This window comes from Neltuma alba, unplaced genomic scaffold (assembly GCF_004799145.2).
Source record: "Neltuma alba isolate B1F8T4 unplaced genomic scaffold, ASM479914v2 tig00010639_pilon, whole genome shotgun sequence".
NCBI classification, from domain to species: Eukaryota; Viridiplantae; Streptophyta; class Magnoliopsida; order Fabales; family Fabaceae; genus Neltuma; species Neltuma alba.
The window spans coordinates 51,989-67,392 of NW_021635489.1; the positions used below are offsets into that span (position 1 = coordinate 51,989).

The 15,404-nt window shown below is 35.0% G+C and overlaps 1 non-coding gene across 1 annotated transcript; it reads left to right on the forward strand.

The window, feature by feature from the left end:
• Positions 1-1,152: 1,152 nt before the first annotated feature.
• LOC114757795 (small nucleolar RNA R71) lies at positions 1,153-1,259 on the forward strand. The gene has a single exon (XR_003741613.1). It is a non-coding gene; the product is annotated as a small nucleolar RNA R71 (small nucleolar RNA).
• The last annotated feature ends 14,145 nt before the right edge of the window (positions 1,260-15,404 follow it).

Genomic DNA, 15,404 nt, shown 5'->3' on the forward strand with positions numbered 1-15,404 from the left:
TGAAATTGATTTTTCAAAGTCAAAATCCTCTCCATACTTGGCTTGACAAGCGGCATCTTAATCGTCTCCATTCATAGCTTGACAAGAGGCAAAATGTGGGCTAAGTAAAATTCAAGTTCTTTTCACTTTATCAGTACATTTTGCATTGAAATTAATTTCTATTTCACAATTACAGTATCCTAGCCACTTTAATTATTTTTTGTCAGGTTCATAATACATTCTTACCATTTTTCTCTTCCCAAAATGCTCTCCTTTGTTACCATCATAATTTTCTATCAATGGTAAAGAAAGAAAATTATTTTAATTTTTATAATGATTTATTTATGCGGGAAGACATCTCTAGAATTTTTGAACATTTATGGGGCTTCTTTCTGCTTCATAATCTCTTATAATTCCCAAGGATACACTATGAATTTTTTGATATTTAATTATCCTTAAAAGTATTTATTTGAAATTTTCCAAATAAAAGTCGCAATTTGGCTTAATTAGCCCTTAAATTTCTTTATAATTTTTAAGGCTAATTTGGGAATAAAACTACTTATATACTGTTATATAATTCTCAATGCACAATATCCCTATTTTCCTCAATTTTCTAAGGCTTAAAAATATTTTCAATACTTAATTTTTGACCAATTTTTCTTAATTAGTCAAACTTTCATAATGACTGGAAATTCAATAATAATTATTTCTCATCATAATTCTGACTTTTTGAGACTAACATACTGTCTAGGGGGCTTTTCCCTATTTTTCACAATTATTCAATAATTTTTGGAATTTCAATATATTTTCTAAAATTATATAAACTTGCCTGTAACTTTTGAAAATTATACTTTTGCCCTGACACTGTATTAAATTTAAGAGTTGTGTCATCTCATTTCTTCCTATGATTCAGGCCCTTAAGTGTCTAGGAACATTCTTTCTCTTATTTACCAAATTATTATATGTGACAATTGCCAACCTCCTACTCCATGTACATGGGGAGCATCTCTAACCCCAAATTGTTGATTATTTACAATCATCTTCTCTAATAGATCCCATGCACCTTGAGAGGTTAAGTCAATCAAAGAACCACCACCACCAATAGCATCAATGGTGGATTTTTGATGATCTAGCAACCTATCATAGAAATATTGAACCAAAAGTGGTTAGGAAATTTGGTGATGTGGGCATTTAGCAAGTAAAGCTATGAACCTTGTCCAATATTCATAGAGACTTTCTCTAATCCCTTGTTGAACACTACAAATTTCCTTTCTCATCCTAGCTATCCTTAAAGCTGGGAAATATATTTCTGAGAATTACTTCTTCAATTGCTCCCATGAGAGCGTTGCAAAATGTTGAGGCAACATGTATAGCCATTCCTTGGCCATGCCTTCCATAGAAAACAAGAAGGCTCTACTTAGAACGTCACCTAGGTGAGCTCCTAGAGGCTTCATGGAAGAACAGATCATGTGAAGGTTTTAGAGATGCCTATGTAGGTCCTCACCTGTATTGCTATGAAACTAAGGTAAGGCTCTTATCAAGGTTCCTTTTAATTCAAAATTAGCATTAAAATTGTAAAAGCCATAAGGATTATAATCAACATTAGAAGAATTCATTTCTCTTATGCTTTGATGCCTGACATTATTAGCCGTACTATTTTTAGCTTGTTATGTCACATCTAGTAATATGATAATTAGGAATAAGAATATTCCTGAAAATTTAAGAGCCAAAAGAAATAAGGAGAAATAGAATAATTATAGTGGAAAATAAGTAGTATGATTTTTCAAGTCAATTATGAAATGTTCGATTAATTAAGAAAAATTGGTCAAGAATAATTATGAAAAATATTTTCAAGTCTCAAAAAATTAAGAAAAAATAAGGACAATATTCCTTGAGAATTATATGAGATTATATAATTGGTTTTAAGGCCAAATTGCCTTTAGAGAAATTACAAAGGAATTTAAGGTTGATTTAGCCTAATTTAAAGCCTTTTATTTGAAAAATTCCAAATAAAAATTTGGAAGGAGAATAAAATTCCAAGAAAATTCCTATGATTCCCCAAAGAATTATGAGAGATTATGGAATTAAAAGGAGACCTTCGAATATACAAGATTAATTCCTTGAAAAATTGGAAAAATCGCTAAAGAGAAGGAAATTAGTTTTTCTTTTTATTTAATTATTTGGAATTGGAATTTGAGACAAAGAGGGAATTTTAGAAAAATAAAAATGAGGAGAATAAATTATGGATCTGATAGAAAATAATTACATATACTAGAGTACTGTAATTATACAAAAAAAATTAAACTCGGAGTAAAAGTGCACCAATAAAGTGAAAACTAGAGTCTTACACTTTACTTGGCTCATAAGTTGCCACTTGTTAAGCCCCTATTAGAAAGTAATTAAAAATTTACAAGTGTCAAGCCTTGATTAGAGAGGATCTTGACTTTTGAGATTAATTTCATTTGATATTAAGTTAATTAAGAGAGAAGTTTCAAGACTCAATAGGCAAGTGACACTTGGCCTACTATTAATGTGGATGATTGAGATATTTGTTTAGCATTAATAGGAGCTCATCCTCCTCCTTCTCAAGACTCCATTTTCGGCCAAGAAGGAAAATGAGAGAGCAAGAGTGATCTTTGAGTGAGTTCAAGGAGAAAGCAAGCAACTTGGATCAAGAAAGCCTGGAGTTAAGGTTAGTAGTTGATATTATTTTGTTCCTTGCTTGATTCTCTTGAGTTTGATGGTTGAAAAATTTCATTCTTGCCTCTTGATGGTATTGGGCGAATTGGTTAATGTTAGGGGAGGAAAGTTTTGAAGTTAGACATAGTTAGAACACTATGATTTAAGGTGGTTACAAGTGGTTTGGTGTTGTTTTGAAAAGATTTCATGGCTGAACTTTAAGGGGGTATGGTTTGGCCAAGATGAGAACCCTAACCTAGGATGATTTTTTCAATATTTTGATGCTTTCATGGTGTTCAAAATAGAAAATGGTGTAGGATAAACCTAAAGAAAAAGTATTAGAGGCATTAAAATCAAAGTTGTGATTTTTAGAAAAGATATACCCCCTATTCGGCCCACTTGGTTCTTGAGGAAGGAATTTTCTTTTCTTAGATCCAAACCCATATTTGGATTCTACATGAAAAATCATGTAGGAAGGAACCAAGAAAGAATTTTTTGGGCTTAAGGAAACAAAACTCAAAAATTAAAGATCAAAGGTTAAAGCTTTAAAAAGGCAAGGGTTTAATTGAGTTTTGTTATTGATTTTTGATATGGTTTGGTTGGTAATGTTGCTGCCCCTTTTATGGTTTGTGATGTTAGGGTTTGTTAATTGTGGAGAAGAGGAAGAAGGTCAAAGAATCAAGAGCATTTGGATTAAGGTAGTGGGATTTAATTAGCCATTAATGTTAACTTTGCATTGTTATTTATGGCATGAATGCTTGCTATTATATGGTTGAACTATGATATTTGTGATATGGTTGCTCCTTGCATTTTGTTCCCATGGCCTTGAATGTTGAGGTTGCCTATTATAAAAAGATTAGTTTTCCTATGATTGCTAATGTTAAAGTGCTTTATAATGATGCGTGTTGATGTTTTGGTTGATTGATCTTGCTACTAGGATTTCATTAAAATCTCATCCCCCATATGTAACCTAACATTTTAGGGCTGAATCACAAAAAGGGAAGCTGCAAATTCAAGGGTAATTGTGGTGGTGATCCATGAGGAAACAATTATATTTTGGTTATGTAAATGTATGATGATAGGATGCTGTAACCCCAAACAGGATGCCAACTTGGAGCTACGTTTTTACTAAGTTACTGAACGCATTAAATCACAAAATTTGGTGTTAATGTAGATCACATTCTAAGCTATCACATTAAAAATAATGATTTTTTAAAGTTAAGGTCCAGAATCTGGAAAAAGAGTTTTTATCAAAAGGACAGGGGTGATTTCCACAAAAACCTGACACTTTCTCAAATGGAATTGGTTCACAAGTCTATTTTTCTTTGAAAGAGTATTCAAAGATCTTTTCATAAAATTTTGAACCATTCCATTTTGATTTTTTTAGATTAAGTTATGATTTTTTCAAGTTAGACCAGAAAACTGAATTTTTACCACATGAATAGTAAAAATCTAAAAATCAGCATTTTTTGGATATTTTTGAGTCCAAGACCATCCAATATGGTCTAGAATGCCTCGGAATAAATTCTAAACCATATTAGAAGTAAGGTGTAACATGCTGCTCTTGCCCATTGTTATTAAGATTGGGTCTTTCCTCCTCTCTATGGACTTCAGTCACCCTAAGTGCTTCATTATCTTTAAGCATATTGTTTTGATCCATGACAAAATGATAGTCTATATAATTACTGAGTGAAGAATCAGATTCAGCAAATTTAGAAGGATCATAACAATATTCATAGTGCAATGAAAAGAGAGGTGTAAATGGTGTGGAATGTTCAAAATACAGACCATTAGTACCCTTAAGTAGCCTTTCTCTCTCAAGTGTCCTTAAGGTCTTGTTTATTTCAATATCAAGTGGCAAAAGTGTCTCTTTTCCAGATCTGGTCATATAAGAACTTGAACCACTTTAAGCAATCAAATACCCAACAAGTAACTTAACTTTAAGAATCAAGAATTTGAATGAATCAACCAAAGAATCAATAAATGTAAATCAAGAGCATATTAAGGTGCAATTAAACCCTTAAAAGAATGTTAAAGACCCAAAGAATGTATTGAAAAACAACACAGATCAAGTGCAGAAATTTTCTTTAGCAGAGTCGTGCACCGTCGTAAAGAGAAAAGTACGCCGCAGCGACTCTTGATAGAATCAACCTTCCTCCTATTCAGTGACAAGCACAATAGTGGATAGCAAATTACGTCATGGTGAAGTTGACAGCATCAAACTTCTGATACAGAACAAGCACTTCCCTTCAATCTTTTTTACTAAACCACTCCCTTAATCACCAAGATAAGTTTCAACAACAATTTTCCAGCACGTAAGTATTTAAAAACACCAATTAAACCAAAGTTCAAACTTTCCAAATGATTGAAATGACAACACTCTAAAATATTTATTTGAATTTCTAGAAATTTCTTAAACCAAAATCACAAGTAAAAGAAAATGCAACAACACAACCCAGTTAAAGTGATATTTGGACACACAATTGCCAAAGAGCTAGGCTTCCCAGCAATAGTGCCAAATTTGATGAGCCATGTCTCTTGACTATCAAATAAAACTAAGCTAAATGCAATATAGTGGCACTAACCTAGATGTTAAACTCTTGAGGAACCTATGAATGTCTTAGTAATCCAAGCACAATATCAAATTAACCAAGTAATATGTATGAAGTAATTATGCAGCAATGACTTTATCAAAGGCTAAAGTAAAACTATCTAAACTTTTTATGGTTTTTAGACTTAGTAAGTAGAGATAAATGCAGTGTATGGATTATCCTTGGTAGCCAAATCCACCAACCATCCTAGTTCCTCTTTTAATTGTGTTCTAAATCCTTTATTAAGCTTGGTTTGTGAGACCTTCTCTAAACAATGAATCCTATGAGTTAAAATCCTAACTCATCTGACTCATTTTAATGCTTAACATGAATTATACTCTGCAAGAGGTATTTTACTCTCTTAATCAACAATGTTAGAACCCAAACCGATTAATCAAGAGATTCAAATACTTGAGTTAAAAGAATCAATGTAACAAAAGGTAATACCAATCCAATCAATCAATTAAAGTGTAAAATACAATTCAAATCTCAATTTTTATGTAAATCAACCAAATTACATCTTAATACAATCACGAATCACAAATCTAAACCTTAGAAATTACAATTTATGAATGTATAGAGTGAAACTATGATTAAGGTAGAAGAAACTCCTAATATAGCTTTAGGAACTTAGATTAGCTTCATTGAACATCAAGGAATCATGATCTAGCCTCTCATGATTGAAATCATAGCTCCAACAAGGTCAGCAATCTTCGTGGCCATGGCAACAATGATCGAAGAAGGAATAGAGGAGAATAATCAGTAAAAAATGCAAGAAATTGGGTAGAAATGATGAATTCATGATAGAGAAGAGTGGAGAGGTGAAGAGAGATGAAGTTGAGAGGATCTGAATGGAGAGATCGATCAGAAAATAGAAAAATGATAGAGTGCTCATTCTGGAATTAAAATGCAAATTTTTGCTCTTTCGCCTTGGTGCTCCCTTGTGTTTGCTGTGGCGCTCGTAAAAATGACACCGTTTGGATTAGTGAATCTGCACTCTTTTATTAGGCATGTTCGTCGTAGTGAAGATCAGAGTTTGCCGTAGCGTTTGAGACAGAATCACTCATCCTTGATTTCTTTAACCTGTAATCACCTACAATAGTCAAATTGACCTCATATTCATCTAGTCTAGAGTATATAGGATACATAAGAGCCAATACATGAATAAAACTCAAAAATTACCACATAAAAATAGACAATTGACTCTTATACCCTTGATGCACAAAAACCTCTAATTTAGCCCAAATTACACAATTGAAAGCTACAAAAGTATAAGTTTGGACTAGAAAATATAGGTAAAATATGAGAATTATCATGATATCAATGGCATACTCATATACTCATATATTAACCAACAGAGCAAATCAATATATTTGAACCATAACCCTTTTCTTTTTAATCATCTCTTATTTCTTGATGCCACTTCTTGTGTTCCTCTTCTTGCACATTTTACCCATTATGGTTGGCTAAGGGAGGGTGAGATTCAAGAGAATCACAATAGTAAATATTACCATTAATGCATGCAAGATGGATACAAGTGTATAACATGTTTACTTGATCTAGCACATACTTACTGATAACATGTTCTCATGCTTAGTGTTTCATATTAACATGCATAGCCATGGAAAACATAAAAGAAACAGAGCATTATACTTACAATTGCATCTCATATTATCATCAAATAACATAATACATATCAACATACAGGCATACACACCAAGCACGTATGAAAGGTAAGTTCACTACCTTGTAACATTAAGCTTCCTCTTGTCCTTTTTGGCTCCCTTTTGCTACCAATCTTGAGGTTACTTGTTTAACCTTTGATATTCCTCTTCCTTGATATCTCATGTGTCACATCTCAATTTTTAGACCTAGGAGCCCTAGAAGTAGTCTAAAGAAGATAGGCTACTAAGCCTCTTTTGAGTAAAAGTCTCAAAGATGAGAAAAGAAGTCAAAACAGTTTTAGGGACTAAATTGCAAAGTAAAGTTTTCAAGGGCTGAAGTATAATCAAAGTTAGAGGCTCCGGTAACATCTCAAGGCTCCAGAAAGAGAAAAGAAGCTATATACAAGTCAAAATTTAAGTTAGAAGCCTCAAAGAGATGGGTTGATGAGGTTGAGCCCAAGTAAGGGCAAAACTGTAAATTCAAGTTACAGCCATTAGGGGTAAAAGTGGAAAGTATACAAAAAAATTCCAAAAAAATCCCAAAAAATAGAAAATAATATTCTAAGGCTCTTTTGTAAAGATAAATGACAAAAATACCCCTGAGGCAGCTTAAATGGAATTTATAAGATTATAGCCAACAAAAAGCATACTACTTAAGGTAATTCTTTAAAATAGCAAGAGACCTCAAAAATGTATGAAACAATGAGACTAAATGGCTGAAACGTTGTACTAATTTATAAAATTAGTCTTGTAACTAAAAGGCTAGTGGAATGGCTTTAATAAAATATTAAGCTGATTATGCTGTAAAGGGGCATTTCAAAGAATGATTTTTAGGCAGGGCCTACAGGATGAGTTTGGCCTAAGAAAATCTATAGATATTCTCTAGAATTAAAAGAAATTTATGGAGTAGATAGAAGAATTTTCTAAGCTCTAGAAGGCCATCAAGAAAGCCGGAGAAACATGAGCCAAGTAAATTAGGAGGAAATTTAAGGACTAAGTTTTGATCTAATGGCTAGGATTTAATCTCCCTTCTCCTCTACCAAATTGTTGACACCTAGTACCTTCTAGAAGAATGATGTAAGGATGATGCAAGAAGGTAATGCAATGATGATGTAAAAATCTACTTAAACTTCCAAGTTTGCCCTTACTCTTTCTATTAACTTCCAAGGGCATTTTGGTTCGTTCAAGCCAAAGTTTTGGCTATAAATAGACCCTAACTCCTTCACATTTTTAGCCAAGATGAGGATTAGAGGGGAAAATCTTGCAATTTTGTCTCTTGAATTCCAACCAAGAGGAAGACACCTACCTTTGATCAACCAAGCTTGGATCTAAGGTTATTAGGTTGTTCTATTTTGTTTCTTGCTTGGTTTTCTTGGTTTGGATGGTTGGAAAATGTTGTTTCCCTAAGATGAGGTGCTGGCCGAAATGTATAGGGTTACGGGAAGGAAGTTTTGGTGTTAAATCTAGTTGAAAGGCTTCAGTTATTGCTTGATTCAAATGGTTTTGTGATGATAATTGAAAGATTGTATGTTTTGGTAACCATTGATATTGTCCAACCACTTCAAGATCCATGCCCTAGGATGAAATTTTTATAGTTTTAATGCTTACATTGTGTTTAAAATGAAAAATACTGTAGGGTAAACCTAAAGAACAAGAATTTGAAGCATTAGAATCAAAATTGGGATTTTTGGTTTTCAACCTCCCTTATTAGGCCAAAACAGATTGGAAGGAACAAGTTGAATTTTTATAAATCTAAGTAGATATTTGGATTCTTTGGGCAAAATTATATAGGATTAGCTTAATAAATTTTTTTTTACAAAGATAAAACATTAATCGAAAAATTAAGAGAAAAAAGGTAAAGTTCAAGAAAGTTAGTCTTGAACTTTATGTAATCTCTTGGTCCTAATGAATGTTAGAAACAATCTCACCCAAGAGGGGGGTGAATTGGGTGAGTTACAAAAAAATTTAAAATTAAAAGCGTGCAAGTATTGAACAAAAACAGAGAGTCAGAGTAAGGAGAATTTTAACCGCAGAGAGGAGACACAAGATTTATACTGGTTCGGTCTAAACCACGTGACCTACTTCCAGTCCCCAGAACACCTCTGAGTGTTTCACTATCTTCCAAGATCGACAGGGCTCTTGGTGCCTCGGTACAGTAATTGAATCGCTCAATCACTCCCCCTTACTCCCGTAAGGATACAACCCCTCTCAAGAGTCCACACTCTTGAGTGTCTCTCAAGTTTTTAATAAAAGTAGTGAATGGCTCTCTTACAGAGTGAATTCAATGATAAACACTGATGCTCAGTAGTAATGTGAAAAACAGAGTATTGAATGCGTAACTCAATATTCGCAGGTGGTAGTTCAGGTATTCAATCTCTTCATTAATGCTTCTTCGCGCCTTTTATAGTTGATACCGTTAAGTAGCCGTTAGACGGAAGAGCTTCTAGCCGTTGTGACTTCGTTTGCGTGTTTCGCTGGTTTCAACGGCTCCGCCATTAATGCGTCTGAGTTTCTGACACTGTAGGTCGCAGTCTACGTAATCCCGTTGAAGAGCCGTTGCACTCGTTTTCATTAATCTGCATATTTTAAGCTTCGAACAAATGAAAGTTTTGAGGTGAGTGCTTTAATCTTGAATACAGAATGAAAGCTAATTTATCATTCAAGGATTTGTGACGAAATCATTTATCAGCAAGAAGAACAGAATGTCATTCTGGTTCAGTTTGATCGAAAAAATGATCGATTACTTGATGATAGATCAAGTTATCGATAAACAGAATGAAGATTTTTCGAAGTAGATCACCAAAAATTATCGATCAAGTGTTGGATCATTGACTCTAAGACTTATCATAGAAAGAGGAAATCGTTCCATGATCGAACAAGTGATCGAACACATATTTGATCGAACAGATTATCGATAATTCAAATGTTATTGAAATGAAGCTTCAGTCATTGATGATCGAACATCTTATCGATAAATGTATGATGGATAATATTATCGATAAAACATGGTTATGTAAATAATCAATGAAAGACACAGGCTATCTGAAATGATCGAACAGTTGATCGATCATTGATTATTCGAACAAGTGATCGATAATAGTAAAGAAAGAAGTTTAATCCTGTAAGGCAAAGGAAATGATTATCGATCACGTTTTGTGAAAACATGAAATCCGAGGAATTGAATGATCGATCATATTATCGAAAAACCAGTGATCGATAACTTGATCGAAAAATAGTTCACCATAACTTAATGCGAATATGTCAGTTCTTAGACTCTTTATCGATCACGTTATGTGAAAACTTATTTAAGCAAACAAGTTAAGCTTATCGATAATGTTATCGATAATTTAGTTGTAACAAAACTGAGTAAGAGTAGATAAGGACATTGATTATCGATCATGTGATCGATAATTTTATGATCAATAAGGTTATCGATCTATCAGTGAATTTGATCACCTGCATTCAGAGAGTTAGAGCATAACGTTCGAACACGTAATCGATAAACAAATGGTCGGAAATATGATCGATAAATTTGTGGCAGAACTAATGTGCAGAGCAAGTAGATTGTGTTACCTTTTATCGAAGTCGTTATTGATGACTGATTTATCGATAACTTGATCGATAAATACACTTCAGATTTGGGTCTCTTATCAGTAACTCGATTGTTTACCTGATATTATCGATCAGCTTATCGATAATTTACCATACTCTTATGTGATTTTTACGTTAGTGATTATCGATCACTTTATCGATAAAATTACTCATCGAATAGTTCTTCGATCAGAAAGCCTACTATAGACCTGATTTACACTTGATCATTTATCTGAAACCTTAGCGATAAACGATTGCTCGATCAGGTGATCGATCAAAATACTTAACCTTGATATTCTGACTTTGTTATCATCAAAACTATAATCCTAACATTCTCCCCCTTTTTGATGATGACAAAACACAAGTTATAAATCATCTATCAGAGAGAACATCAACCAGTTTTATATTCTCAAAAAGCATGAAAAAGGACAGATAAATATCAAGAGCATATTATCGATAAAACCACTATCCAGATACACAAAAGATAACAAAAGAGATAATATAAAGTCATGACATAGAACCAAAAAGCAACTCATAAAACCATATAAGCTACAAAATATCATCAGTTTTCTTCTCCCCCTTTTTGTCAGCATCAGAAGGGGTAGGAACCGAGGGAATGGTCAGGGGAATAGGGAGAGGAGGAAGAGGAAAAAGTGGAGAAATAGATGGAAAGTGAAAGGAGTGAACAGGTTGGGGTACAGTGATAAGAGCAAGAGTAGTAGGGACAGAAATAGAAGTAGATGGAACAGAAGGAGAAGTGGTGGAAATAGGTGAAGTGGGTAAAGGAGAGGAAGGAGGTGCAGGCTCAGGGTGCGGTGGAGAGGGAGGATGGAAGAGGAGATCCTCATAGCTGAAGCTTGTGCTAGGTGGAGTGAAGTGCTGGCAGAGAGAGGTAACTAAGCCTTTAAGCTCTTGGAGTTCCTTGTCCACTGAATTAAACCTCTCGGTGACTTCTCTTTCCAAAACCACCATAGCTTGTTGGTGAAGATCCAGAATCTTAGAGATGCCATCAAACTTCCGGTCAGAAACTTCCCCATAGTCTCTGGCAGTGGAGTAGACTCTGGTCTCAAATGCCCGAAGCTCAGCCTGAAACATTTCCCTGAGGGATCTCTCCATAAAAGATGGACCAGGGGTATGAGATGGGGCAGCAGTGGATTCAGCTTCATCCTGGGTCCGAGATGTACTAGCAGCAGGTTGCTTTCCCTTATCCTTCTGAGATACTTTCTGTGATGGTGTAAAGGGAACAGAGATCCTCATTTTGTGGAGCTGAGTGAGGCCTGTTAGAAACAATCTCACCCAAGAGGGGGGTGAATTGGGTGAGTTACAAAAATTTAAAACTAAAAGCGTGCAAGTATTGAATAAAAACAGAGAGTCAGAGTAAGGAGAATTTTAACCACAGAGAGGAGACACAAGATTTATACTGGTTCGGTCTAATCCACGTGACCTACTTCCAGTCCCCAGAACACCTCTGAGTATTTCACTATCTTCCAAGATCGACAGGGCTCTTGGTGCCTCGGTACAGTAATTGAATCGCTCAATCACTCCCCCTTACTCCCGTAAGGATACAACCCCTCTCAAGAGTCCACACTCTTGAGTGTCTCTCAAGTTTTTAATAAGAGTAGTGAATGGCTCTCTTACAGAGTGAATTCAATGATAAACACTGATGCTCAGTAGTAAAGTGAAAAACAGAGTATTGAATGTGTAACTAAATAATCGCAGGTGGTAGTTCAGGTATTCAATTCCTTCATTAATGCCTCTTCGCGCCTTTTATAGTTGATATCGTTAAATAGCCGTTAGACGGAAGGGCTTCTAGCCGTTGTGACTTCGTTTGCGTGTTTCACTGGTTTTAACAACTCCGCCATTAATGCGTCTGAGTTTCTGACACTGTAGGTCGCAGTCTACGTAATCCCGTTGAAGAGCCGTTGCACTCGTTTTCATTAATCTGCATATTTCAAACTTAGAACAAGTCAGAGTTTTGTGGTGAGTGCTTTAATCTTGAATACAGAAAGAAAGCTAATCTATCATTCAAGGATTTGTGCCGAAATCATTTATCAGTAAGAAGAACAAAATGTCATTCTGGTTTAGTTTGATCGAAAAAGTGATCGATTACTTGATGATAGATCAAGTTATCGATAACCAGAATGAAGACTTTTCGAAGTAGATCACTAAAATTATCGATCAAGTGTTGGATTATTGACTTTAAGAATTATCATAGAAAGAGGAAATTATTGCATGATCGAATAAGTGATCGATCACATAATTGATCGAACAGATTATCGATAATTTAAATGTTATTGAAATGAAGCTTCAGTCATTGATGATCGAACATCTTATCGATAAATATATAATGCATAATGTTATCGATAAACCATGGGTATGTATATATTCAATGAAGAACACAGGCTATCTGAAAAGATCGAACATTTAATCGAACAATGAATATTCGAACAAATGATCGAATAAATTATGAAGAGAAGATTAATCCTTTAAGGCAAGGAAACTGGTTATCGATCACCTTTTGTGAAAACATGATTTTCATGGAATTGGATGATCGATCATATTATCGAAAAACCAGTGATCGATAACTTGATCGAACATTCGTTCACCATAACTTAATGCGAATATGTCGATTCTTAGACTCTTTATCGATCACGTTATGTGAAAACTTTTGTTGAGCAAATAAGTTAAAGTTATCGATAATGTTATCGATAATTTAGCTTTAGCAAAATTGAGTAAGAGTAGATAAGGACATTGATTATCGATCATGTGATCGATAATTTTGTGATCAATAAAGTTATCGATCTATCAGTGAATTTGATCACCTGCATTCAGAGAGTTAGAGCATAACGTTCGAACACGTAATCGATAAACAAATGGTCGGAAATATGATCGATAAATTTGTAACAGAACTAATGTGCAGAGCAAGTAGATTGTGTTACCTTTTATCGAAGTCGTTATTGATGACTGATTTATCGATAACTTGATCGATAAATACACTTCAGATTTGGGTCTCTTATCAGTAACTCGATTGTTTACCTGATATTATCGATCAGCTTATCGATAATTTCCCAAAGTCTTATGTGATATTTACGCTAGCGATTACCGATCACTTTATCGATAATTTATTCATCGAATAGCTCTTCGATCAAAAAGACTACTATAGACCCGATTTATACTTGATCATTTATCTGAAACCTTAGCGATAACTGATTGCTCGATCAGTTGATCGATCAAAATACTTAACCCTGAAATTCTGACTTGTTATCATCAAAACTATAATCCTAACATTCTCCCCCTTTTTGATGATGACAAAACACAGGTTATGAATCATTTATCAGAGAGAACATCAACCAGTTTCATATTCTCAAAAAGCATGAAAAAGGGCAGATAAATATTAAGACACATTATCGATAAAAACACTATCCAGATACATAAAGGAGATAACAAAAGGGATAATATAAAGTCATGACATAGAACCAAAGCCATATAAAGTCAGATAACAAAAAGCAACTCATAAAGCCATATAAACTACGAAGTATCATCAGTTTTCTTCTCCCCCTTTTTGTCAGCATCAGAAGGGGTAGGAACCGAGGGAATGGTTAGGGAAATAGGGAGAGGAGGAAGAGGAAAAAGTGGAGAAATAGATGGAAAATGGAGGGAGTGAACAGGTTGGGGTACAGTGATAAGAGCAAGAGTCGTAGGGACAGAAGTAGAAGTAGATGGAACAGAAGGAGAAGTGGTGGAAAGGAGAAGTGGGTAAAGGAGAGGAAGGAGGGTGCAGGCTCAGGGTGCGGTGGAGAGGGAGGATGGAAGAGGAGATCCTCATAGCTGAAGCTTGTGCTAGGTGGAGTGAAGTGCTGGCAGAGAGAGGTAACTAAGCCTTTAAGCTCTTGGAGTTCCTTGTCCACTGAATTAAACCTCTCGGTGACTTCTCTTTCCAAAACCACCATAGCTTGTTGGTGAAGATCCAGAATCTTAGAGATGCCATCAAACTTCCGGTCAGAAACTTCCCCATAATCTCTGGCAGTGGAGTAGACTCTGGTCTCAAAAGCCCGAAGCTCAGCCTGAACATTTCCCTGAGTGATCTCTCCATAAAAGATGGACCAGGGGTATGAGATGGGGCAGCAGTGGATTCAGCTTCATCCTGGGTCCGAGATCTACAGCAGTTGCTTTCCCTTATCCTTCTGAGATACTTTCTGTGATGGTGTAAAGGGAACAGAAATCCTCATTTTGTGGAGTTGAGTGAGGCCAAAACCAGGAACCTTAGTCTTGATTTCCCCAGGCTCAAAAGGAGCAATGTTATGTGCCTGAAGGAAATAGGTGGCCAACTGAGGATAGGGATTGGGGTTGATCTGGACTTATTAAGAACAAAGTCCTTCATCTCAGAGTAAATAAGATCCCCATATTAATCTTTTCCCCACTAATAATCCGGGCTAGTAGAAGATAATCATCCTGAGTGAGATGTGAGAAGCTACCGGATTTGTTTACCATACACCTAGAATAGATGTAATGAATGATCCTATAGAAGTCACACATCTGCTTAGGTGGGGAAATTCAGCTCACCGGGATAATCACTGTTCTGCATTAAGATTCTATAGGCCTTTACTTCTTCATGTCACCACCTCGCACAAAATCTTGAGTCCCTAGCAGCTCATTTATTTTGGCACTGGTTATTTTAAAAAGCTCTTCCTCTCAGTGTAACTTTCAGACAATTTTCTATGAGATTGTCTTTATCATCATATTTTTCTACTGATTCCATATACAGTAGAATCTTTTAACCACTTCGGGACAGTATTCACCACCAATAATTAACCAATTCGAATAATGCTGCAGTGGGTCACTTAAATCAAGCTCAATCTGTTTATTTTTCTTCAGACCCTCTAAATCAAAGATACCACAG